This window comes from Balaenoptera borealis (assembly GCF_965194805.1).
Source record: "Balaenoptera borealis genome assembly, chromosome: 7".
NCBI lineage: Eukaryota > Metazoa > Chordata > Mammalia > Artiodactyla > Balaenopteridae > Balaenoptera > Balaenoptera borealis.
The window spans coordinates 68,852,331-68,878,229 of record NC_138864.1 but is presented as its reverse complement, the minus strand read 5'-3'; the positions used below and the strand labels follow the sequence as shown (position 1 = coordinate 68,878,229).

The window sequence follows — 25,899 nt, the reverse complement described above, 5'->3', positions numbered from 1 at the left end:
GGAGTGCAGTCTGAAGAACAAGTTTTAGATGCTCCCCAGGTGATTCTAATGTGCAGACACATTTGAAAACATCTGCTGTTTTCCTAATGATTCCTTGAAAGATAAGATTTCTTTACACTTTTTAAACAACTTCCTGAAAGTATGAAAACCTTATTAGAATATACCACTGATGTAAGGAAAAAAATGCCAGAGGGAATAAAAAGCCCAATGATACAAGGATCAATAAAGGTAGTTTTTCTAGGAAATAGGAGGGCACTCTAGGGAGAAAATTGTTATTTGGGGAAATTGTTTAAAGGCTTTTAGATGGACAAAGTCAGAACCAATGACTACTGTGTGTGGGAAATGTTGAGTATAAAAAGTGTTGGAATTGTTTGTATGGTAAAAAGATGCCTCCCAAAAAAAAAAAAAAAAAAAAAAGATGCCTCCCTTTGGCAGAGAAGCTATTTCCCATTGGTTCTATAATCTGATTTGCTGGCCACCAGGTTTGGTTTTCTTAAAATAACCATTGTGTTGATTCTTCTGGCCACTGAAAAATGGTTGATTGGTTGGTTGGTTGGTTGGTTGGTTGATTTGGGGAGGAGCAAAAGAAGAAATTGGGAGATGGCCTTAGAATGCCCTTCTTATGATGCCAGTAGGCCAGATCCTAGAATCTGGAGAGAAATAACCAGTGAGCAGCTTCTTGGGTAGAGTTTGATTGCTGGAGCTTTGAAGCAGCAATGTCAAGTATCTTTCTTTTCCATGTTGGAATTCCCCCCTTGATTGTCTGCCTAGATCTTCTGTAATGCTTTGCTAATAATCACAACTACTAGTTGTCTATCTTGTATTAGTGTGGTCTTAAAGAATGAAGAAAGAGAGCTGTGTTCATAGTGAAATGGAACAACCTGCAGTAGCAGAAATGAAACATCAAGTTAGGAAAAAAACTGTTGGATGACAGGTGACAAGCAGAAATCCTATAGGGACTTCATTGCAATTTTTTGCAATTATACAGGAAGAAATACTGAGATATTTTATTTAGAGATGAAAGGAGTAAACAACTTCAGAAAGCTTAAGAGATTGAGAAATATATGCCTTCATATAAGACAACCTAGCTCCAGATAATTCTAAATTTATTGCATTAGAGAATTCTGGAACTGCTCAATCTCCACGTTTTTCCTCCTCTTCTTGAGAACACCCCTAAACAATATTTCCTGCCCTCCTTAATATTAGGTTGGGCCATGTGATTGAGCTCCAGCTAATGGAAAGTGAGTAGAAGCAATTAAAGCACTTCCAGGCCTGACTTCTTGAACTTCTCATGTGATCTTCCATGTTCTTTCTCTTTACTCACTAAGCAGCTGAATGCAGAGCTTCCAGCATAGAAATTTGAGAATACCCTAGAGCATGACAGAGCCACCAAATAAAGGAGTCTAGGTGCCTGAATCGTCACAGGAAAAGGTGTCCATCATACATTCTTTGGACTATGAAAAAAATCAAAACATTTATTTTGTTAAGACACAGGAATTTGGGGGTTGTATGCTAGAGCAGCTAGCACCTAGTTTTACTTAACTTGAAAACATACTAAGTGACTATCCAAATCCAAAGAATCCCATTCTGTACAGTCATCCACCAAAACAAACAAACATATCCTCAATACATTTAAAAGAATTCAACTCATACAAAGTATGTTTTCTGACCACAATGGAATTAAATTAGGATATCAATAACAGAAAGAAATCTGGAGAATCACCAAATATTTGAAAACTAACTAACACTCATCTAAGAAACCCATGGGTCAAAGAAGAAATCAAAAGGCAAATTCAAAAGTATTTTGGGGCTTCCTTGGTGGCGCAGTGGTTAAGAATCAGCCTGCCGATGCAGGGGACATGGGTTCGAGCCCTGGTCCGGGAAGATCCCACATGCTGCAGAGCAACTAAACCCATGCACCACAACTATCGAGCCTGCAACCTAGAGCCGGCGAGCCACAACTACTGAAGCCCGCACGCCTAGAGCCCGTGCTCCGCAACAAGAGAAGCCACCGCAATGAGAAGCCCACAACAAAGACCCAAAGCAGCCAAAAATAAATTAATTAAATAAATAATTTTTTTTAAAGTATTTTGAACAGAATGAAAATGAAGACACAATATTTCCAAATTTGTGTATTAATATTAAAGCAATACTTAGGGAAATTTATGGTATATTATAGTTATTTCTTTAGTAGATCTATATCCCATCCTTTCGGTTCTGTTCCTTTCTTCCTCATTATTTTCTTTCTGTCCACGTGAGGATGGAAACTATGATTTCATCTTCTTTGTCTTATTACAATTACCATAATTTACCTACTAAATAAACATGTATCAAGAGACTACTGTTGACCTATAATACTGGCTCAGAGTAGCAGTTTGATTAAATATCTACTGAATAAATAATGAGGAAATTTTGTCTCATTAGTATAGAGAGAGGGAAACAAAGGAAACGAAGAGACTTGGCAGCTCTATTGTCTAGATAGCTATGCTAAATCAAAACATTTCAGATTCAGATTCATCCCACTTACAATCTTTTTTTTTTTTTTCCACTTATAATCTTGATCCTCACTTTCCTCTCTTTTAAAAGAACAAGTCATAGAATTACAAATCTAATCTGGTCACATCTAATGCACAGATCTCTGGCATCTCCAACAAGATCGTGTCCAGCCTCCTCTGAATACCTCCAGTAACCTATTCAGTATACCTGTAAATTTTCTGTATTCATGATAGTACAATGCTTTGGATTTTCCTTTCTAAACTGATTTGTAATTCTGATGAAAATAGGAATGTGATCATTAGCACTGAGTCTGACTTGAAGTCCTTCCAGCTCAGGTGGTCTAATTTCTAAAACGAAGAGTAGTTTATAGAAAGGCAGAGTTATCTTCATTCATTTAGTTTAGACTTAGAAGAGCAAGGATGTATTCCCCCAAACTTCCATGTTCTTCCCTTTATAAGTTATTAGCAAACAACATATTTGGGTATATCGCCTTGAACATGTTTGTGTTTCTATCTTCTACACACTCTTGATACACAGGCTTCATGAATCTACACAACTGAAAGCAGCCCTTCTCTTTAAATGCCCTATATTACCCTTTCGAAGGTAAAGCAATACCCAATGACCATGAAAAAATAATTCTGATCACATTCCCACTCCTTTATCATTTTGATGAAGATCTACCTTTTGAGTCGAACTACACATGATTCCTATTCATTTCCCTTGACCATTTTAGTGGACTCTTTTCAGACTTCTGCAGCTACACTGTGTCTTCCTCATGACCTTAGAATTGCATATATTTTCCAAGAGCTTATGTAAGAGGATGATCGTATTCGCAGTTTTCTTTCCATTGTCTTTTGATGATTTCTTCCATTTGGACAGCATTGTTGTCTGTATTCCAGAATGTATCTTGCCAATGTCTTCAACTCTTACTGCTATATCTTGTTCTGGAGGTAAAACTTAGAGCACAAAGTTTATCATGATTTAAGTATATTTTGGAATCAAATTTTCCAAGATATATTACTTGAGTTTGGCCACAGTAATCAAATCCTGCCCTTAAACTCTTTTGTCACTATTCAATGTTTTGCATAATCTGGTGAAGTATGTTAATTTAATGTCTTCTGTGTTCCATGTCTAGTTACCTAATATTTTAAATGACATTACGTTTAGCATATAAATGCAGCTCTCTTCGTCAAAGGCAGCATGTGAATCTTACTAATTTTTATTAGAACACAGTAAACTCTGCCATTAGTATAGCACTCTAGAACTCTTAGGTAAACCCAACACCTTTCATTTAGAATGACAAGTTAATAATCACTGCCATCTGCAGGCAATCAAAAAACTCTGGTTTATACCAACCTGTTTGATCAAAGGCAATTTCAAATGAACAAAATAATTGTATTTCCAGAGAACAAAACACTCACAGAGAAACCAGACTTGGTTATTTCCTGCCCTCAACATTGGTATTGGAACAAACAGCACCCAGAGCAAACAGAAGACTAAAATTGAGCAAAAGCAGTTGCACTGGCCACCCTGGGGTCACAGTCTTTACTGGTGACTATAGAATGGAAGGCAAGATGTGAATGGGGAATAGATGTGTCCCCTAACAGAATTCTTTTGGAGCATCATTACTCTCGGTTAACAAATCCAGTTCACTTATTTCAGCTCCCTCTGCAACTCTTTCTGAGCAAACCAGTAGTACAACTTTCTTGATAAGCCAAAATGATAACCTGTCATATGCCAAATATCTCTCTGATACCCATATTCAACTGAAGTCTGTTACCTATTATTAGAGCAGGGAATTGATGTGTTCCAATTCATTAAGTTTGCATACATAAATACAGTGTGGAGAAAATGCTACCATATATCAACTGAAAACATGTTTTGGTATAATGTTTTCAAGTACTTTTATTAAGTATTTTAAATAGTATTTTTGTTTAAGATGGTTGGATGATAGTGTAACTCTGTGTTTCTCAATGGAAGCTACTATTGGCACTCAGGAGGAAAAATTCCTCATTCTGTGCATTGCAGGATGTTTAGCATTCCTGGATGCCCTCTGCAAAGTGTCAGTAGAATTTTCCAGTCATATGACAATCAGAAATGCTCCCACATATTTCAAAATTGTCCCTAGGGCAAAAATTCTGCCCTCTTTCCCAATAAAGAATATTTTGGTAAGGTTTCTCACTAGAGTTGATGGATTTAATAAGTTATTTCCCTATTGTATGGTCAATGATTCTCTAGAGAAATTCTAAACCAAAGATAAAAAGGAAAGCTGAATCCAGGGGATAATTTGTACAGAACCATAAAAATACTCATCTCTGCTTCTACCTTTCGCTAAATGCCTAATAGAGGGTCTAAAGTTAGAAACTTTAAAATGTTAAATTGTATATGACCAAAATAATAATAATAAAAGACAAATGACAAAGCAGAAACATATTTGCAGGGGTTAATAACTTTAAAGTATAAAGAATCCCTACATATCTATTGGGCATTAGAAAAAAACTAATGCCCAATAGATAACTGGACAGAGGAAATCAGCAAGAAATTCAAAAATGAGAAAAATGGTTAATAACATAAGAAAAATATTCAAACTCATTAATAAACCAATTAGCATAAGCCACATAAATTAAAACAAAAAGAAGTATTATTTTAAAGTATTATTTATTATTATAAAGTTGAAAACTTTATTTAGATGAAAATACTCAATATTGGTGGAGGATTCAAAGGCATGAGCAAATAGAGACCAAAATTGATGTAGCCCTTATGAAGGAAATTTAGCCATAGCTATGAAAGCTTTAAAATTTTGCAATTCATTTAATCCATCAATCCAAACTTTAGGGATTTACACTAGGAATACAACTGTGGTTGTGAGCAAAGATTTGGCTACAATGTTGCTCCCTGAATCATTATTTTTATAGTAACAAAGTAAATACAACTTACATTTTCAAGAAGAGGAATATTCGATTAAAAACTATTGAGTATCTAGAAAATAAAATATTATAAACGAAAAATAATGCCTTTGAAAAACATTTAATAGTATGGAAAATAATCTTAGGATATTATTAAGGAAAAAAATCAGGATACAAAACAATATGTATAATATAATACCTTTTTTGGAAAATATATATATATAAGTGCATGTATGTATATATAAGTGTATGTATAAGCATATAGAGACAGATATATATATATTTATATGGAAACATATATTTATAGAGACAGTGAAAGACAGAGAGAGAGGTGCTATGTCTCCTTTGTTGAGAGGGATTGTCTATCTTGTTTTCCTTTGCAGGGTCAAAACCTAGCATGGTGCCTGGAACATAGAGTGTGTATTGAGTCTACCAAGTCAATCACATATATAAATGAATGATTAATAAAGGACTATGGGACTATGAAAACACTCACTAAAATGTTTATTCGTTATTGGGGCTGAGATTAATAATTTTTTTCTTTTTCTCTTTACCTACCTTCTTTTCCCTGAGTTTTAGTCAATGAATAAGTACTTCTTTTATGCTTAAAAAAAAAAGTGTAAAAAGTCACAGAGAAAGACTTAATTTAGTTAGGAAGAAATTTTTAGATTTTAAAGGAAAAGATTTCTACATGTACTGTAGCAACTTTGCCTCTATTTATCATGATCAGCTGTTTCCTAGCCATAATTTGAACAAATTTAAGTGCATACTAACCTGCTGTGTTAAAAAAAAAAAAAAGTGTTTCCCCCACCCTCTCTGCCCTGTCTGCACCATAGACTTTGGAAGTAAGACAGTAAGCTTCTGAATCATCCCACCTTGCATGGGAAGCAGGGACAATGTAAATGGGGAGATGAACCCCTGGGAACACTTAACAGAACAAGATTCTAGTGCCACTTGTAATTCTGAAACGGTGAAAACATTATAGATGAGGATGTTAGGCTCTTTGATTTTTATGTTTGTTTTGGTTCTTGTTTGAAGAGGTATGTATTTTATGTCAGCTAACGTCAATTTTGTAGTTATAATTTGAGGAACAGTTTAGCTGCTTTTAAAAAGTAACATTTCTTTCTCAGTTACACTCAATTCCCTTGTCTAGAAAAGGCAATGACCTACTACGGCAAAGAAGCAAGAGTGCCACCTAGTGGAATTTTTCTAAACATGCACATGGTTCTCAGGAACTGGAAGGAACTCAAGAAAGTCAGAGAGGCAATATGGTGGAGAATGGCTCCCTGACCTAACATTCCTTACCAGTTTCAGTGCACTGAATTGCAAAGGCTCCTTCCTATCTAGGATTTTAGATTTCAGAAATTTGGCGATTTTGGTCAGCATGGGAAAGATATCCTGAATTACTAATTATCACTACCATGTGTTATGAAACATAAGGTTCTTCTGGAGATCGACCATTGATCTCTCATAGCATCATTTAGAATACAGCCAAAAGCATCTGGTTGCAGGGAGCTGTTGTCCTCTCTGCATTCACTTATTCAATCGTTTAATGAACATTTAATGGGTACCTCTAATTTCCAGGAACTTCCAGGCACCAAGAAGATAGAAATGAATAAGATACATTCTCCAGCTGGGGAGAAGTTCATAATCTATCATGGGCTACTGCACTGCATGATCTGTTGTTAACTCAGCACCACCACCATCCCCTTTAAGGTCTCCTCTCAGAATTCCCTTCCCTGGGATGTGGAGCTGCCTATAAGAGGAAGTTGCTGGAGATTTGGAAGGCGGAAGAGGAAGAGAAGCTGTATTCTCCGCTGGCAGCTGCAGCCGGACTCATGAGCAGATGAGAGACGCACAGCAGCTCCCTGGAGAGCTCTTGGGGACCACCCGTGCGGCTGCTGCGCCCTGAGGCTGTGAGAGTGCTTCTCCGAGATCCTTAAGAGTCTCAGCAGCTTCCTGGTGAGTTTCCAAGAACCATCTGCATTGTTACTTTGGGCCAGATCTTCTTCAGTGTCAGCCTCCTTCCTTCCCCTCTGCGGCGGCTTCCCATACTTCATGACTCCCTCAGATCTTCCTGCAGTCAAGTAAGCCCCTAATTCCTGTAGCAAACCCTGTATGCCCAGAAAACATGGAGTGGCTTCTGTTTTCCTGACCAAGCCCTGAGTGATTCAGACACATTGTGGGGTAATCCTACAACATTGCCATAACATAATGATATAGGAATATATGAAGTTTTATGAGAACTGAGTAGCAGGAGAACATCCCAGCTTTAGAAGGATCGGGGAAGGCTTCCCAGAAAAATTGGCATCTGAGGTAAGTCTTAACTGTGAAAAGGAATTAGCCAGGTACAAAGGAAAACTTAGAGACTAAAGTATTTAGGGAAAAAAACCAGGTTTTAAAAAGACTAGCAAACCAAAATAGAACCATGTTTAAAGGAAAAGAAAAAAAGCCTCAAGGCTACAAGTTATCAAGTTTACAATTAGTGTGTTGATGGACAATAAAATGGTAGTTTTCTCACACGATTATCATTTCTGTAAAGGTACTTACAGATTTGTAGATATCAGTGTGGCAAACTGTAGTAGTGCTGTTGGGTACTTCATTCACCCCATCCCCTCCCTTAACCAGATTGGCTCACTGAATTCCCCAGCTGCTGTGAAAGCTCTCCACTACAGCTCACAGAGGCACCCTTCTCCAGAGAATTGCCCTCAGCTGATGAGTATTCCCTAGCCTGGAAGTGCCTGAAAGGTTTTGCTTTCCTCCAACGGCATCCCTGGGCAAGGGCTGACTGATACAGGCAGGCAAAAACCTGGCCCCGTGCCTAAAGGTAGGATAATTTTGTGATGCCTTTTACTATCCCCATGGGAACAAGCTAAGAATGGACATCAGCAGAACTTCATCTTTGCTTAGCTTTTCCCAATGTCCTATCCTCTGCTTTCCTCACGTCCTGATGTGTTCTGGAACTATACACAGTTTACAATTGCTTGAGCGGGAAAGGTGAAGCATGGGTGCAGCCAAATCATGCCAGGACTTCTTGTGTGCTGTGCAAAAGGAGTTTAAACTTTATCTACTAGGACCATGGCCTTCACATTTTTGAATGTCCAAACCATCTGTAAAAAAAATTTAGAGCATGCTGTATGTATATATTTAATTATTAATGTACTAACATGTTGTACATTTTTAAAATGGTGTACAAAAACAGAAATTTTAAAGGGAAAATTTAAAGTAGAAATTCTATTTTTCTTGTACCCAATAGACCACCTTGCATCCTGCTTTAGGTGACGTGTGCCACTTTGGGGGCCGTGGAGGCAGGGAGGAAGGTTGGTCAGCTCTGCATTTCAGATCCATGATCCCATTAGTCTTCTCATCTCTAGGCCAGTGATGTGTAGCTGTCCCTCTTGGCTAGAATAGGTCTCCAGTGCCTGCTCTTGGGAAAGGAGGGAGCAGAGATTGCAGGACCACTCTATTCCCTCTTCTGATAGGCGTCTTGCCTAAGATGATGCCCACCTCCACCCCCCCCACTGCCAACACACACAGTCAAGCAGCTTTTTACCAGGATTTCCAGTGATAAAACCTAAACAGTACAGATGTAGGAGATGGGGATGGAAAAGTCAACCCTCCCACCCCCCCACACCAAAAACACACATGCGCATGTCCTCTCTGGCTCTTTCATCCCTTACACCTTAATAAAGCCCTGACATCACTGCCTAAACCTTCTGGATGTGACCATGGGGACATCCGCTAGGGCACTGAAAGCGCCCTGTGTGCATTTGCTTTCCAGGCATCAAGCTCCTCCTTTCTCCCCACTCCCTCCAGGTCTTACTTCCCAAAGCCTCCATTTTGCTAGACTGGTACTGTTCTCTCAAAAGTAAGCAAGTAAGTCCCCAAATTTCTCTTGGGTCGCATGCATTTTCGCAGTCTCCATTCCATTTGTGACCCCATCTGAGCCATCCTCACTCCCCTGTTCAATTTTACCGTTAAGCAGAGGGGTGTGGGAAGCCCTTGAACCTAAGAGGGAGCAGACACGAAGATTGCTTGGGTAATTCAGCTCCTGTCTGCTTTTGGTTTTCTCTGGTTATCCCCTCAAGTCTGAAAAAGAAAGCCTCAGACACCTCTCACAACAAGCCAGAATCTCCTGTCCATAGCACCTCCGGGTTCAAGTAGGAAGTTGTCAGCTCCACAGCTAGCCTTTACTTTGACCTTATTAAAATGTATGGGGGCTGGGCAAGAGCACAAATGGAGTCCCACATAGCATATATTTAAATGATCAGAAGTTACAAGTACAACTCTGAAGTCAAATATGTTCTCTCCCGCTACCTTGACAAATATTCCATCATAATGTCAAAGTTGAAGACTGAGTGACTTGTATGTGCCTGGAAGTCAGCGTGGTCTAAGGCAGTGCTGTTTGTGTCTTTCTCACACCTTGCCAAGCCAGCTGTCCTGCATCAGCCTGACATCGATGTATGTCATGCCCGGTGCTCCTCCCTAATTCTGACTCACCGTGGCCGATGGTGAGAGAAGATGCTCTCCCCAATCCAGATCCCCAGCTGACATAGGGACTAAAAGAGAAAGCGGGGTGAGGAAACCATGAGTTCTGCTTTGGGCAGCAAAGGTTATGATGACAGCAGAGGACATGTGGGGATGCCCAGTAGTTAGACAGGACTCTGAGATGTAACATTTTTAGCATCACCACATTGAGTCACACCATCTGATGAGGCTTTAATTGTAGTAGCAAATAAGAATGGATGGGAGAACGAGATTGACCTAAGTTCTTATGCTCTAGTCAGTTATTCCACAGAATAAAAAGTCTTCATATCTCTGCAGAAGAGAGACATAGCAGATGTCTTTTGAATGAGCACAAAATGATAGGTAAATCAATCAACATCCGTATTAAGAGCTTGCTATTTCTACGATCCCAAGTTAGGCTCCCTACCATGTTTAAAGCTAAAGAGCTCTGGGGTCTGACCGCTGGGATTTTAAAATGTGCAAGTAGAGACAACAGAAACAAGACAGCTGTATATGACGGGGTCATATATTCATATAACCTTTATTTTCTACTGAGTAGAGTAGGGGAGGAAAAATTTCCTTCTATCCTAAAACTTCTAGGTTCTGTGGCTGGTCTAGGAACTAAACTGATATAAGGCAGATTAATAGAAAAAAACATGCAAGTTTTATTTTACATGTACAGGAGAGTCTCCACAAGACAATGAAGACCCAAAAAGCAAGTAGGTCCACCCAAGTACTTTTTAAAAAAATTGTATTGAAGTATAGTTGATTTACAATGTTGTGTTAATTTCTCTGTACAGCAAAGTAACTCAGTTATACCTGTATATACATTCTTTTTCAGGTTCTTTTCCATTCTGGTTTATCACAGGATATTGAATATAGTTCCCTGTGCTATACAGTAGGACCTAGTTGTTTATCCATCCTATGTATACTAGTTTGCATCTGCTAATCTCAAGCTCCCAAGTACTTATATATTAGGTTGAGCAGAGTAGTAATTGTGAAAAAGGAAGTAAGACGTATCCGGAGAGTAAAGAAGATGATAATTATTTTAGCAGAGTCTATTTCTACAGTTTCCCCTCTGTATTCCTGGGTCCTGCATCCACTGATTCAACCATGGATCAAATTTCAGAACCCACAGATACAGAGAGCTGACTGTACTACACCATTGTGTATAAGGGACTTGAGCATCCATGGATTTTGGTATCAGTGGGAGTCCTGGAACCAGTCTGCCTGGTGAGGCAGATACCAAGGGATGATAGACCACATTTCTCTTGGCCTTACTCCGTCTCTGGTGACAGGAATGTTTCTTTCCTCCTGGTGTAGGGAGGCCATCATCACATGGGACTTTTATCTCCTGTTTTCAGGAAGAAAAGGGGGAGGTCAGGGTGTCCTTGCTTCTGCTATTTCTCAAGTACATTGAATGCAAAATTATCCTTATACCAAAGTGGTGTATTTTGAGATGGCATGTTCTGCCACCTTTCGATCACTCTCTTTGAAACTTCCCCAAGAAGTTTTATAGTCCAGAAGCTGAGTTGGTAGATTGTTTCATATCTCATTGAACCAGTCTCTTAGTCCTGAGAATAGTTCGGTTCAACTAAACAGTTGTATCTTGTTTCAGAAGATGGTGATGTTGGTGGAAGTAGCAGAGGCCCATCTAAATGAGGCCTCTCTATGGTGTGGGTAATCAGGTACTTAATGCGGGGCATTTCTATGAAAACAAAAGAAAAGCAAAGTTTTCATGATTAGAAGAAACTATAAACTCTGTTGTTTTTTTTTTAATTAATTAATTTATTTATTTATTTTTGGCTGTGTTGGGTCTTCGTTTCTGTGCGAGGGCTTTCTCTAGTTCTGGCAAGCAGGGGCCACTCTTCATCGCGGTGCGTGGGCCTCTCACCATCGCGGCCTCTCTTGTTGCGGAGCACAGGCTCCAGATGCGCAGGCTCAGTAGTTGTGGCTCACGGGCCTAGTTGCTCCACGGCATGTGGGATCCTCCCAGACCAGGGCTCGAACCCATGTCCCCTGCATTAGCAGACAGATTCTCAACCACTGCGCCACCAGGGAAGCCCTAAACTCTGTTTTGAGTTCAGAGGGCAATCAGTTGAGAAGATTTTTAGATATTGGGCTCGAAACCTCTTTAGACGTAGCATGAGGACAGGCAGTGGCAACCTGAAGAATTCTTTTGTTTGCAGTTTGAATGTTTCTGGTGATGGCATCAGATGTTCTGGTGAACTTTCTGAGTGGCCTACACAGCAGGAAGTATGAAGGTTGTCCATGCATGATCTGTTTTGGTGATTTCTTTGAAGTTTATATCAAGTCATCCAGCTTCAGCTTGCAGGACCTCAGAAAAAAAAAAAGGCAGTTTTTTTAGTTGTCAGTGATATTAAGTCAAGAGGGTGAGAGGAAAATTTGGAAATGTTAACTACTGGCAAAATGCACAAAATGGGAAAAGCCAGTTTCCCAAAAGTTCTAAGTCAGTGAACAAGGCACTGTTCAATAACCCACAAGGGTATGCTAAAGTTTTCATTGAAACAGAATTTTTGCTCTATAATCACCCCCATTTTTATCAAAGATATCCTCACTGAGAGTAATTTGTTTGCAAACTAAGTCTCGTCTCATTAGAGCTGGCCTGATTATATACAACGTGCAGCAAGAATAGTGATTTATCATATAGGATTTTTTAAGGTCTGCTTTGTTGGAACTTTAATAAGGAATCTCAGATTGAACTTTTAAAAGCCTCTTAAGGCTAACAAGCTACATCAGGACCACACCACCAGACTTCACCTTCAGTACCTACAGATTCAGGTGAATTCCTCTCTTCTCAAGGCTCCCAAGATAGCCTGAAGTTCCTGGGTCTGCCAGGAAGTGACCTTCTTTACAAACCCATTAGGCTGGGCACCCTGTAAGCCAAGTACCAGGCCGATATTCCAAGAGGGTTTTGTAAGCATTGGCCCCATGAAGTCAATCTTAGTTTCTTATATCTGTGTGGTCATATCTGATTCTGTGCATATCATTCTCAAATATGACATTCCAGTCAAAGCCTTGGCAATATAACTGATGTTTCCAATTGTATCCTGCTATAAGGAAAACATATTCTTAATGAACTTATGCAAATCACTATATTTCCATGAAAATAAGAATATTCAATAAGAGTTTCTGAATTCTAAAGAAATCAGCTAGGGAGAAAAATGTTTCATTTTGTTTACAAACATATAATCTACCAAATTGTTGTAATTTATAGATTGCTTAAGGGAAAAGAAAAAAAGATTTCCTTAAGCAAAAAATTAAAGAAACGGCAATGTTTCAAACAAAAAATCATTTAAAAATTATATTTATCCTTATCAGTTCACTTTGTCCCATGTAATTAACTCTTGTTCTGCTTTATCTTGGATTAGCAGTTTTATGAATCCATCAGTTTCTTTATTAGAGTTCTGAAAATTCTTATCCAGTTCAGTGGTGTGGGTTTAAGGTTATCAGAAACCTGTACTCTAAAGCACTTGTCAGTGTCCTTTCCATGAATCTCTTTGAAGATGGAGCACTTTTGCCTATAGTTGATTGCAGAAGCTTTTGGAAAAGCCTCAGAAAACAATAACTGTGAATGACGAAAGACAGTGATGAAAATAGCTGTGGCTAAAGATCTTTTGAGAATTTGTTATAATGCAATTGACAAAGAAATTTGGTTATTTCTTTGGCATACAACATTTTAAGATAATAACTGGAATTATGACTGATTACAAAGAGTAAGTACATTGACAAAATTCTAGGAATTTATATACAATTCAATTTGTATACAAGACAGTTTCTGAAACATTTATATTAGTAACATATACCCATTCAAATATAAATATTTAATATTACTTTTTTTTGAATTTTGGGGTTTTTTTTTATATAGCAGGTTCTTATTAGTTATCTATTTTATACATATTAGTGTATATATGTCAAGCCCAATCTCCCAATTCATCCCACCACCACCCTGCTTTCCTCCCTTGGCGTCCATACATTTGTTCTCTACATCTGTGTCTCTATTTCTGCCTTGCAAACCAGTTCATCTGTACCATTTTTCTAGATTCCACATATATGCATTAATATCCAATATTTGATTTCCTCTTTCTGACTTACTTCACAGTGTATGATAGTCTCTAGGTCCATCCACATCTCTGCAAATGACCCAATTTCATTCCTTTTTATGGCTGAGTAATATTCCATTGTATATATGTACCACATCTTCTTTATCCATTTGTCTGTCGATGGGCATTTAGGTTGCTTCCATGACTTGGCTATTGTAAATAGTGCTGCAATGAACATTGCCGTACATGTGTCTTTTTGAATTTTGGTTTTCTCTGGGTATGTGACCAGTAGTGGGATTGCTGGGTCATATGGTAATTCTATTTTTAGCTTTTTAAGGAACCTCCATACTGTTTTACATAGTGGCTGTTTCAATTTACATTCCTACCAACAGTGCAAGAGGGTTCCCTTTTCTCCATACCCTCTCCAGCATTTGTTGTTTGTAGATTTTCTGATGATGCCCATTCTAACCAGTGTGAGGTGATACCTCATTGTAGTTTTGATTTGCATTTCTCTAATAATTAATGATGTTGAGCAGCTTTTCATGTGCCTCTTGGCCATCTGTATGTCTTCTTTGGAGAAATGTCTATTTAGGTTTTCTGCCCATTTTTTGATTGGGTTGTTTGTTTTTTTAATATTGAGCTGCATGAGCTGTTTATATATTTTGGAGATTAATCCTTTGTTGATTCATTTGCAAATATTTTCTCCCATTCTGACAGTTGTCTTTTCATCTTGTTTATAGTTTCCTTTGCTGTGCAAAAGCTTTTAAGTTCCATTAGGTCCCATTTGTTTATTTTTGTTTTTATATCCATTAATGTAGGAGGTGGGTCACAAAAAATCTTGCTGTGATTTATATCAAAGAGTGTTCTTCCTATGTTTTTCTCTAAGAGTTTTATAGTGTCTGGTCTTACATTTTGGTCTTTTATCCATTTTGAGTTTATTTTTGTGTATGGTGTTAAGGAGTGTTCTAATTTCATTCTTTTAAATATGGCTGTCCAGTTTTCCCAGCACCACTTATTGAAGAGGCTATCTTTTCTCCATTGTATATCCTTGCCTCCTTTGTCATAGATTAATTGACCATACGTCGTGGATTTATCTCTGGGCTTTCTATCCTGTTCCACTGATCTATATTCTGGGTTTTTGTCAGTACCATATTGTCTTGATTACTGTAGCTTTGTAGTATAGTCTGAAGTCAGGGAGTATGATTCCTGCAGCTCTGTTTTTTTCCCTCTATATTGCTTTGGCTATTTGGGGTCTTTTGTGTTTCCATACAAATTTTAAGATTTTTTTCTTCTAGTTCTGTAAAAAAATGCCATTAATAATTTGATAGGGATTGGATTGAATCTGTAGATTGCTTTGGGTAGTATAGCCATTTTCACAATATTGATTCTTCCCATCCAAGAACACGGTATATCTCTCCATCTGTTTGTGTCATCTTTGATTTCTTTCATCAGTGTCATAGTTTTCTGAGTACAGGTCTTTTACCTCCTTAAGTAGGTTTATTCCTAGGTATTTTATTCTTTTGTTGCAATGGTCAATGGGATTGTTTCCTTAATTTCTCTTTCTGAGCTTTCGTTGTCAGTGTATAGGAATGCAAGAGATTTCTGTGCATTAATTTTGTATCCTGCTACCTTACCAAATTCATTGATTAGCTCTAGTAGTTTTCTGATAGCATCTTTAGGATTCTCTACGTATAGTATCATGTCACCTGCAAACAGTGACAGTTTTACTTCTTCTTTTCCAATTTGTATTCCTTTTATTTCTTTTCCTTCTCTGATTGCCGTGGCTAGGACTTCCAAAACTATGTTGAATAATAGTGGCGAGAATGGACATCCTTGTCTTGTTCCTGATCTTAGAGGAAATGCTTTCAGTTTTTCACCACTGAGAAGGATGTTTGCTGTGGGTTTGTCATATATGGCCTTTATTATGTTAAGGTAGGTTCCCTCTATGCCCACTTTCTGGAGAAACCCATTTTTTATCATAAATGGGTGTTGAATTTTGTCAAAAGCTTTTTCTGCATCTATCAAGATGATCATATGGTTTTTATTCTTTAATTTGTTAATATGATGTATCACACTGATTGATTTGTGTATATTGAAAAATCCTTGTATCCCTGGGATAAATCCCACTTGATCATGGTGTATGATCGTTTTAAGGTGTTGTTGGATTCTGTTTGCTAGTATTTTGTTGAGGATTTTTGCATCTATATTAATCAGTGATATTGGTCTGTAATTTTCTTTTTTTGTAGTATCTTTGTCTGGTTTTGGTATCAGGGTGATAGTGGCCACATAGAATCAGTTTGGGAGTATTCCTTCCTCTTCAATTTTTTGGAAGAGTTTGAGAAAGATGAGTGTTAGGTCTTCTTTTGATGTTTGATAGAATTCACCTGTGAAGCCATCTGGTCCTGGACTTCTGTTTGTTGGAAGATCTTTTTATCTCAATTTCAATTTCATTACTTGTGATTGGTCTGTTCATATTTTCTATTTCTTCCTGGTTCACTCTTGGAAGGTTGTGCTTTTCTAAGAATTTGTCCATTTCTTCCAGGTTGTCCATTTTATCAGCATAGAGTTGCTTGTAGGAGTCTCTTATGATGCTTTGTATTTCTGCGGTGTCCATTTAACTTCTCCTTTTTCATTTCTAATTTTATTGATTTGAGTCCTCTGCCTCTTATTCTTGATGAGTCTGGCTAAAACTTTACCAGTATTTTTTATCTTCTCAAAGAACCAGATTTTAGTTTTATTGATCTTTGTATTGTTTTCTTTGTTTCTATTTCATTTATTTCTGCTCTGATCTTTATGATTTCTTTCCTTCTACTAACTTTGGGTTTTGTTTGACCTTCTTTCTCTCATTCCTTTAGGTGTAAGGTTGGATAGTTTATTTGAGATTTTTCTTGTTTCTTGAGGTAGGATTGTATTGCTATAAACTTCCCTCTTAGAACTGCTTTTGCTGCATCCCATAGGTTTTGGATCATCGTGTTTTCGTTGTCATTTGTCTCTAGCTTTTTTTTTTTTTAAATAGTGAATGCCATTTATTTATTTATTTATTCATTTATTTTTATTTGGTTACATCGGGTCTTGGTTGCGGCAGGCATGCTCCTTAGTTGCGCCTTGCAGGCTCCTTAGTTGAGGCTCGTGGACTCCTTAGTTGCGGTATGCATGTGGGATCTAGTTCCCTGACCAGGGATCCAACCCGGGCCCCCTGCATTGGGAGCGCGGAGTCTTAACCACTGCGCCACCAGGGAAGTGCCCTCTAGCTATTTTTGATTTCCTCTTTGGTTTCTTCAGTGATCTCTTGGTTATTTAGTAAGGTATTGTTTAGCTTCCATGTATTTGTGTTTTTTATGTTTTTTCCCTGTAATTTATTTCTAATCTCATAGCGTTGTGGTTGGAAAAGGTGCTTGATATGATTTCAGTTTTCTTAAATTTACTGAGGCTTGGTTTGTGACCCAAGATGTGATCTATCCTGGAGAATGTTCCATACGCACTTGAGAAAAAAGTGTAATCTGCTGTTTTTGGATGGAATGTCCTATAAAAATCAATTAAATCTATCTGGTCTATTGTGTCATTTAAAGCCTCTGTTTCCTTATTAATTTTCATTTTAGATGATCTGTCCATTGGTGTAAGTGAGGTGTTAAAGTCCCCCACTATTATTGTGTTACTGTCGATTTCCTCTTTTACAGCCGTTAGCATTTGCTTATGTATTGAGGTGCTCCTATGTTACATGCATATATATTTATAATTGTTATATCTTCTTCTTGGATTGATCCCTTGATCATTATGTAGTGTCCTTCCTTGTCTCTTGTAACATTCTTTATTTTAAAGTCTATTTTATCTGATATGAGTATTGCTACTCCAGCTTTTCTTTTGATTTCCAAGTGTATGGCATATCTTTTTCCATCCCCTCACTTTTGGTCTGTATGTGTCCCTAGGTCTGAAGTGGGTCTCTTTTAGACAGCATATATATGGGTCTTGTTTTTGTATTCATTCAGCAAGCCTGTGTCTTCTGGTTGGAGCATTTAATCCATTCACATTTAAAGTAATTATCAATATGTATGTTCCTATTACCATTTTCTTAATTGTTTTGGGTTTGTTTTTTGTAGGTCCTTTACTTCTCTTGTGTTTCCCACTTAGAGAAGTTCCTTTAGCATTTGTTGTAGAGCTGGTTTGGTGGTCTGAATTATCTTAGCTTCTGCTTGTCTGTAAAGCTTTTGATTTCTCTGTCAAATCTGAATGAGATCCTTGCTGGGTAGAGTAATCTTGGTTGTAGGTTCTTCCCTTTCATCACTTTGAATATATCTTGCCACCCCCTTCTGGTTTGTAGAGTTTCTGCTGAGAAATCAGCTGTTAACCCTATGGGAGTTCCCTTGTATGTTATTTGTCATTTTTCCCTTGTTGCTTTTAATAATTTTTCTTTGTCTTTAATTTTTGTCAGTTTGATTCTATGTGTGTGCCCTCCAAGAGTGGAGTCTCTGTTTCCCCCAGTCCTATTGAAGTCCTGCAATCAAATCCTGCTAGCCTTCAAAGTCTGTTTCTCTGGGAGTTCCTCCTCCCGTTGCCGGACCCCCAAGTTGGGAAACCCATTCTGAGGCTCAGACCCTTCAGTCCAGTGGGTGGACTTCTGTGGTATAAGTGTTCTCCAGTTTGTGAGTCACCTACCCAGCAGTTATGGGATTTGATTTTATTGTGTTAGCGCCCCTCCTACCATCTCACTGTGGCTTCTCCTTTGTCTTTGGATGTGGGGTATCTTTTTGGGTGAGTTCCAGTGTCTTCCTGTCGATGATTGTTCAGCAGTTATTTGTGATTCCAGTGCTCTCACAAGAGGGAGTGAGCACACATCCTACTACTCCACCATCTTGAACCAATCTTAATATTACTTCTTATTTGACAATATTTCTCATGTATTTTAACATATTAAATAAATCTAATGAGTTCAACATCTCTCTTTTTTACAGAATCAGAAAACAAAATCTTTTGAGATTTTCCAGGAGCCTTTTGGGAAATATTAAAGTTAGTTTTAAGTGAAAAAGACTTTATTTAAAATTTGTTTTGGGAAATTTGTCAAAAATGTCAAAAGCTTTGAACACTTGATCAAATAAGATCACGGGTTGCTGTGAAATGATACTTAGCTATCCGTTTTATCAAAGTAACAATAAAAGATTTCAAAGATAAATATTGAAGATTACATGATTGTAAAAGAAAACCTTAACTCTTTTAATACTGAGAAGACTTAGTTTTCTTAAGTAATCAAAAACCCAAGAAAGACAACATGAAGCACAGGAAATTATTTTGAGAAAACACAGAATCTTTGTTTTCTAGGCAGATTATTCAACAGGTAAAGAAAAACCTACAGTAATCCAATAAAACTTTGTTCTTTTAACTGAGAAAGGAAATAAAATTCCAGTGTTGCATGAGAACTGTAACACTATTGAGATTAAAGCTCATTTTTAAAAACTCTTAAAATAAATTTATTCAATTTAACCAGTGTGGCCACACAAGATTCTCTCTCTCTAACTTTCTATATTCATTTAGGGTTTGTTCTTTATTTACCTCTTTTTATATTTTTAAACAACCTTTAAATATCCTTAACTAGGGCAAAATTATTCTCCTTTTCCCTGACTAAACACAGTCTTTTTAAAATTTTTTATTGAAATATAGTTGATGTACAATATTATATAAATTACAAGTGTACAACATAGTGATTCACAATTTTTGAAGGTTATATTCCATTTATAATTATTATAAAATATTGGTTATATTCCCTGTGTTGTACAATATATCCTTGTAGCTTATTTATTTTATACCTAATAGTTTGTACCTCTTAATTCCCTATCCCTATATTGCCTTTCCCCATTTCCCTTTCCCCACTGCTAGCCACTTGTTTGTTCTCTATATCTGTGAGTCTGTTTCTGTTTTATTATATTCCCTAGTTTGTTTTATTCTTTAGATTCCACATACAAGTGACATCATTTAGTATTTGTCTTTCTCTGTGTGACTTATTTCACTTAGCATAATGCCCTCCAAGACCATCAATGTTGTTACAAATGGCAAAATTTTGTTCTTATTTATGGCTGAGTAATATTTCATTGTATAGATATACGACTTCTTTATCCATTCATCTGTTGATGGACAGTTAGGTTGCTTACATATCTTGGCAATTCTAAATAATGCTGCTGTGAACATTGGGGTGTGTGTGTCTTTCAAATTAGTGTTTTTGTTTTTTTCGGATATATACCCAGGAATGGAATTGCTGAGTCATATGTTAGTTCTACTTTTAGTTTTTTGAGAAACCTCCATACTGTTTTCCACAGTGGCTGTACCAATTTACATTCCCATCAACAGTTTACGATGGTGCCCTTTTCTCCACATCCTTGCCAGCATTTGTTATTTGTCTTCTTTTTGATGATAGCCATTCTGACAGGTATAACGTGATATCTCATTGTGGTTGGTTTTAATTTGCATCTCTCTGATGATTAACAATGTTGAGCTTCTTTTCATGTGCCTGTTGGTCATCTGAATGTCCTCTTTGGAAATGTCTGTTCAGGTCTTCTGCACATTTTTTAATCAGGTTTTTTTTTTTTTTATGTTGAGTTGCATGAGTTCTTTGTGTATTTTGCATATTAACCTCTTATTGGTCATATCATTTGCAAATATTTTCTCCCATTCAGTAGGTTGTATTTTCATTTTGTTGATGGTTTCCTTTTCTGTGACAAACCTTTTAAATTTAATTAGGCCTCACTTTATTGTTGTTGTTGTTGTAGGGGAGGGTTGGGGTTTTTTTGTTTGGTTTTTTTTTGCTTTTATTTCCTTTGCTTTAGGAGACAGATCCAAAAAAATATTGATATGATTTATGTCAAAGAGTGTTCTGCCTAGGATTTCTTCTAGAAATTTATGGTTTCTGATCTTATATTTTCTTTAATCCATTTTGAGTTTATTTTTGTATATGGTGTTAGAGAATGTTCTAATTTCATTTTTTTTTTTTACATGTAGCTGTCCAGTTTTCCTAGAACCACTTATTGAAGAGACTGTCTTTTTTCCATTGTATATTCTTGCCTCCTTTGTTGTAGATTAATTGACTATAGGTGTATGGGTTTATTTCTGGGCTCTCTATTCTGTTCCATTGATCTATGTGTCTGTTTTTGTGCCAGTACTATACTGCTTTGATTACTGTAGCTTTGTAGTATAGTCTGAAGTCAGGGAGCATGATACCTCCAGCTCTGTTCTTCTTTCTCAAGATTGTTTTGGCTATTTAAGGTGTTTTGTGTTTCAATACAAATTTTAAAATTATTTGTTCTAGTTTTGTGAAAAATGCCAATGGTATTTTTGATAGGGATTGCATTGAATCCATAGATTCTGTTGGGTAGTGTGGTCATTTTGACAATATTAATTCTTCTAATCCATGAACATGGTATATCTTTCCATCTGTTTTGTCATCTTCCGTTTCTTTCATCAGAGTCTTATAGTTTTCCAAGTATGGGTCTTTACCTCCCTCAATAGCTTTATACCTAGGTATATTACTCTTTTAGATGCAATTGTAAATGGGATGTTTCCTCTTTTGGACAGTTCATTGTTAGAGTATAAAAACACAAGAGATTTTTGTATATTAGTTTTGTATACTGCAACTTTACTGAATTTATTGATGTGCTCTAGTAGTTTTCTTGGTGAGAATTTTCTATGTATAGCATTATGTCATCTGCAAACAGTGACAGTTTTACTTCCTCCTTTCCAATTTGGATTCCTTTTATTTCTATTTTTTGTTTGATTGCTGTGGCTAGGACATCTAATACTATGTTAAAAAGCTGCAAGAGTGGGCAACCTTGTCTTGTTCTTGATTACAGAGGAAAAGCTTTCAGCTTTTCACCATTGAGTATGATGTTAGCTGTGGGTTTGTCATAAGTGGACTTTAATATGTTGAGATATGCTTCCTCTAAGCAACTTTGATGAGAGTTTTTATCATAAATTGATGTTGAATTTTGTCAAATGCCTTTTCTATGACTGTTGAGATGATCATGTGATTTTTATCCTTACTTTTGATAATGTGGTATATAACGTTGATTGATTTGAGGATACTGAACCATTCTTGCATCCCTGGAATAAATTCTACTCAATCATGATGAATGATCCTTTTTATATATTGTTAAATTTGGTTTGCTAATATATTGTTAAGGATTTTCTTATCTATATTCATCAGAGATATTAGACTGTAATTTTCTTTTCTTTTTTTTTCATAGTGTCTGTCTGGTTTGGGTATCAGGGTTGCCTTGTAGAAATTGTCTGTCTGGTTTGGGTATTTGGGTTGCCTTGTAGAAAGAATTTGGGAGTGTTCCCTCCTCTTTTTTTTTTTTTTGGAATAGTTTGAGAAGGATATGTATTAATTCTTCCTTACATGTTTGATAGAATTCCCTGGTTCAGCAGCCTGGTCTTGGACTTTTGTTTGCCAGGAGTTTGTTGATTACAAATTCAATTTCACTACTAGTAATTGGTCTATTCAGATTGTCTATTTCTTCCTTTTTCAGTCTTGGAAGCTTGTATGTTTCTAGAAGTTTGTCCATTTTTCTAGATTGTCTAATTTGGGGGTAAATAACTATTCATAGTAGTCACTTATGATTTTTTTTTATATTTGTGACATTAGTTGTTATTTCTCCTCTTTCATTTCCTATTTTGTTTATTTGGATCCTTTCTATTTTTTTCTGGATGAGTCCAACTAAAGGCATATCAGTGTTGTTTATCTTTTCAAAAAAGAGCTCTTGCTTTCATTGATTTTTTTGTTTGTTTGGTTTATTTCCTGTCTGATTTTTATTTATTTATTTCCTGTCTGATCTTTATTACTTCCTTCTTTCTTCTGACTTTGGGATTTGTTTGTTCTAATTCCTTTTCTAATTCCCTTAGATGGTAGGTTAGATTGCTTATTCCATATTTTTCTTGTTTCTTTAGGTAGGCCTGTATTGCTATAAACTTCCATCTTGGAACTGCTTTTGCCATGTCCCATAGATTTTGGAAAATTGTGTTTTTATTTTCATTTATCTCAAGGTATTTTCTGATTTCCTCTTTGATTTTATCATTGAACAATTAGTTTTTTTGTTGTTTAGTCTCCACGTATTTGTGATTTTCCTGTGTTTCTTCCTGTAATTGATTTCTAGTTTCATGCCATTGTGGTTGGAGAAAATGCCTTACATAATTTCTATCCTCTTCAATTTGGTGAGACTTGTTTTGTGGCCTAGCATGGGATCTATCCTGGAGAACATTTTGTGTGCACTTGAAAAAAATGTTTATTCTACTGTTTTTGATTGGAGTGTCCGGGAGATATCTACTAAGTCCAACTGATCTAATGTGTCATTTAAGACTATGTTTCCAGGACTTCCCTGGTGGCACAGTGGTTAAGAATCTGCCTGCCAGTGCAGGGGACATGGGTTCGATCCCTGGTCCGGGAAGATCCCACATGCTGTGGAGATAGTAAGCCTGTGCACCACAACTACTGAGCCTGTGCTCTAGATACCGTGAGCCACAACTACTGAGCCTATGTGCCACAACTACTGAAACGTGTGTGCCTGGAGCCTGTGCTTTGCAATGAAAGAGGCCACTGCAATGAGACGCCCACACACCGCAATGAAGAGTAGCCCCCATTCACCACAACTACAGAAAGCCCACACGCAGCAACGAAGACCAAACACAGCCAAAAATAAATTTAAAAAAAATAAAAAAGACTATGTTTCCTTATTGATTTTCTTCTGGATAATCTGTCCATTGATGTAAGTGGGGTGTTAATGTCCCATACTATTATTGTATTGTCAATTTCTCCCTTTATATAGACTCATAATTGCTGGATTTATGGTTACCATGGGGTTTATTTATGTTGACCCATAACTAAATCTACTTGTTTTAAATTGGTAGTCATTTAAGTTCAAACACATTCTAAAAGATCTACATTTTTTAATTCCACTCCTCCACATTTTGTATTTTTGATATTGTATTTTATATCTTCATGTTTAACTCTTCACTGTTTATTGTGGTTATAGTTGATTTTATAATTTTTTTCCTTTAATTTGTACTAGCATATTAAGTGGTTGATCCATAGCCTTTATTATATATTTGCCTTTACTAGTGGGATATTTCCTTTCCTTTAAATGCTTATTTCTTATTTTAGCCTTTTACACTTAGAGAAGACCCTTTATCACTTCTTTTTGGTAAATTTAGTATTGATGAACTCTTTTAATTTTTGCTTGTCTGAGAAGTTCTTTATTTCTCCTTCAATGCTAAATGATAATCTTGCTAGGTAGAATATCCTAGGTTGCAGGGTTTTCCCCTTTAGCACGTTAAATATATCATGGGACTCCCTGCTGGTCTGCAAAGTTTCTGCAGAAAAATCAGCAATCACCTTATCGGGGTTACCTTGTATATGACTCTTTGTTTTTCTCTTGCTGTCTTTAGAATTCTCTCTTTAACTATTGCCATTTTAATTATGATATGTCTTGGTGTTAGGTCTGTTTGGGTTCATCTTTTTGGGGACTCTCTGTACTTCCTGTGACTGGATATCTGCTTCTTCCTTCAAGTTTGGGAAGTTTTCAGCTGTAATTTCATGAAATATATTTTTGTCCCCTTTCCCTCTCTTTTCTCTTTCTGAGTCCCTATAATGTGAATGTTGTTACCCTCGATGTTGTCCTAGATATCCCTTAAACTCTTCTCATTATTTGTTTTCCTTTTTGCCATTCTGATTGAGTGATTTCCATTATTCTATCTCCCAAATCACTTATGCATTCTTTTATATCACCTAATCTGCTGTTAATTCCTTCTAGTGTGTTTTTCATTTTAGTTACTGTATTCTTCAGTTCTGACTAGTTCTTTTTTATATTTTCTAGTTTCTTGTTAAAATTCTCACTGTGTTCATCTATTCTTTTCCCTAATTCAGCTAGCATTCTTATTAATAATGCTTTGAAGTCTGCATCTGGTAAATTAATTAATTAATTTTATTAGTTGTTTTTTCAGGGGTTTTCTCTTGTTCTCTTAATTTAAACAAATTCCTCTGTCTTCTCATTTTTCTAACTTTATCTTTATGAAATTAGGTGAAACATTTACCTCTTCTGGTCTTGAAGGGATGTCCTTGCCTGGTAGTGATACTATCAGTCTGCTTGTGCCTAGGGGCTTTGGTGGGAGAGCGGGATCTGATATGAGCATGAGTCACATCTTCCTCCAGGATGTGCTGGCAGCTACCACCTTGGCAAGATATTGGGCTGGAGATGGAGGGGATAGAGTCAGAGCCAGGTGTGAGCTGGGGCTTCTCCTCTGCTCAGTGGCCAACAGCACCCTGTTGGGGATGAAGCCCTGAGGTTCAGGTTTGAGCTGTCTCTTTTACCTCTGAGTGTGTATTCTGACCCCTCCCAGCACCAGCACCCTCACCCCAGAGGGGAGCAGTGCTGGTACAAATGGGACCAGAGTGGGCATTTGACATGGATTGTGGTGCATGATGTGGAAGTCCTGGCCCCAGTGAGAGTTCCAGACTGCTGCCAATGTGCTACTTCTGCAAGTGCCTGTAGTGGCTTCCCTTGCCCTATTCAGATTGCTGCTCTGGGTCAGAGCTGGCTCCGTCCCTCACAACTGTGCCCTCTCCTCAGCTGCCGCAACCCTCACACCAGTGTGGAGCTGCACCACAGAACAAGAAAGGCTGGAGCAGGCACTTGGCTCAGGCTGAGGGGATCATGGGAAACTGGCCAGTCCTGGGCAGTGTCAGTCTGCTTCCTCTACCTTTTTTTATGAGTAAGCAAGTGTATGTGTGCTCTTTACTATCAGAGTCTTAGTTTCTTACAGCCCTCCTGTTAGTCCTACTGGTCTTCAAACCAGCCAAGGGGACTCGCCTTCCTGGTGTTGGATGCCAGGGCTAGGGCGCCCAATGTGTGGCTCAATTCCCTCACTCCCCACGAAGGTTCTCTGCCCCTGTA

At 37.3% G+C, this 25,899-nt stretch overlaps 1 long non-coding RNA gene across 1 annotated transcript in view; it reads left to right on the top strand.

Annotated features, from left to right (window-relative positions):
* Positions 1 to 437: 437 nt before the first annotated feature.
* The window catches only part of LOC309631795, a 46,057-nt gene continuing 20,595 nt past the window's right edge, over positions 438 to 25,899 (top strand). Inside the window, exon 1 of the long non-coding RNA XR_014246552.1 lies at positions 438 to 7,364. This is a non-coding gene — a long non-coding RNA (uncharacterized lncRNA). The remainder of the gene's footprint in view (positions 7,365 to 25,899) is intronic.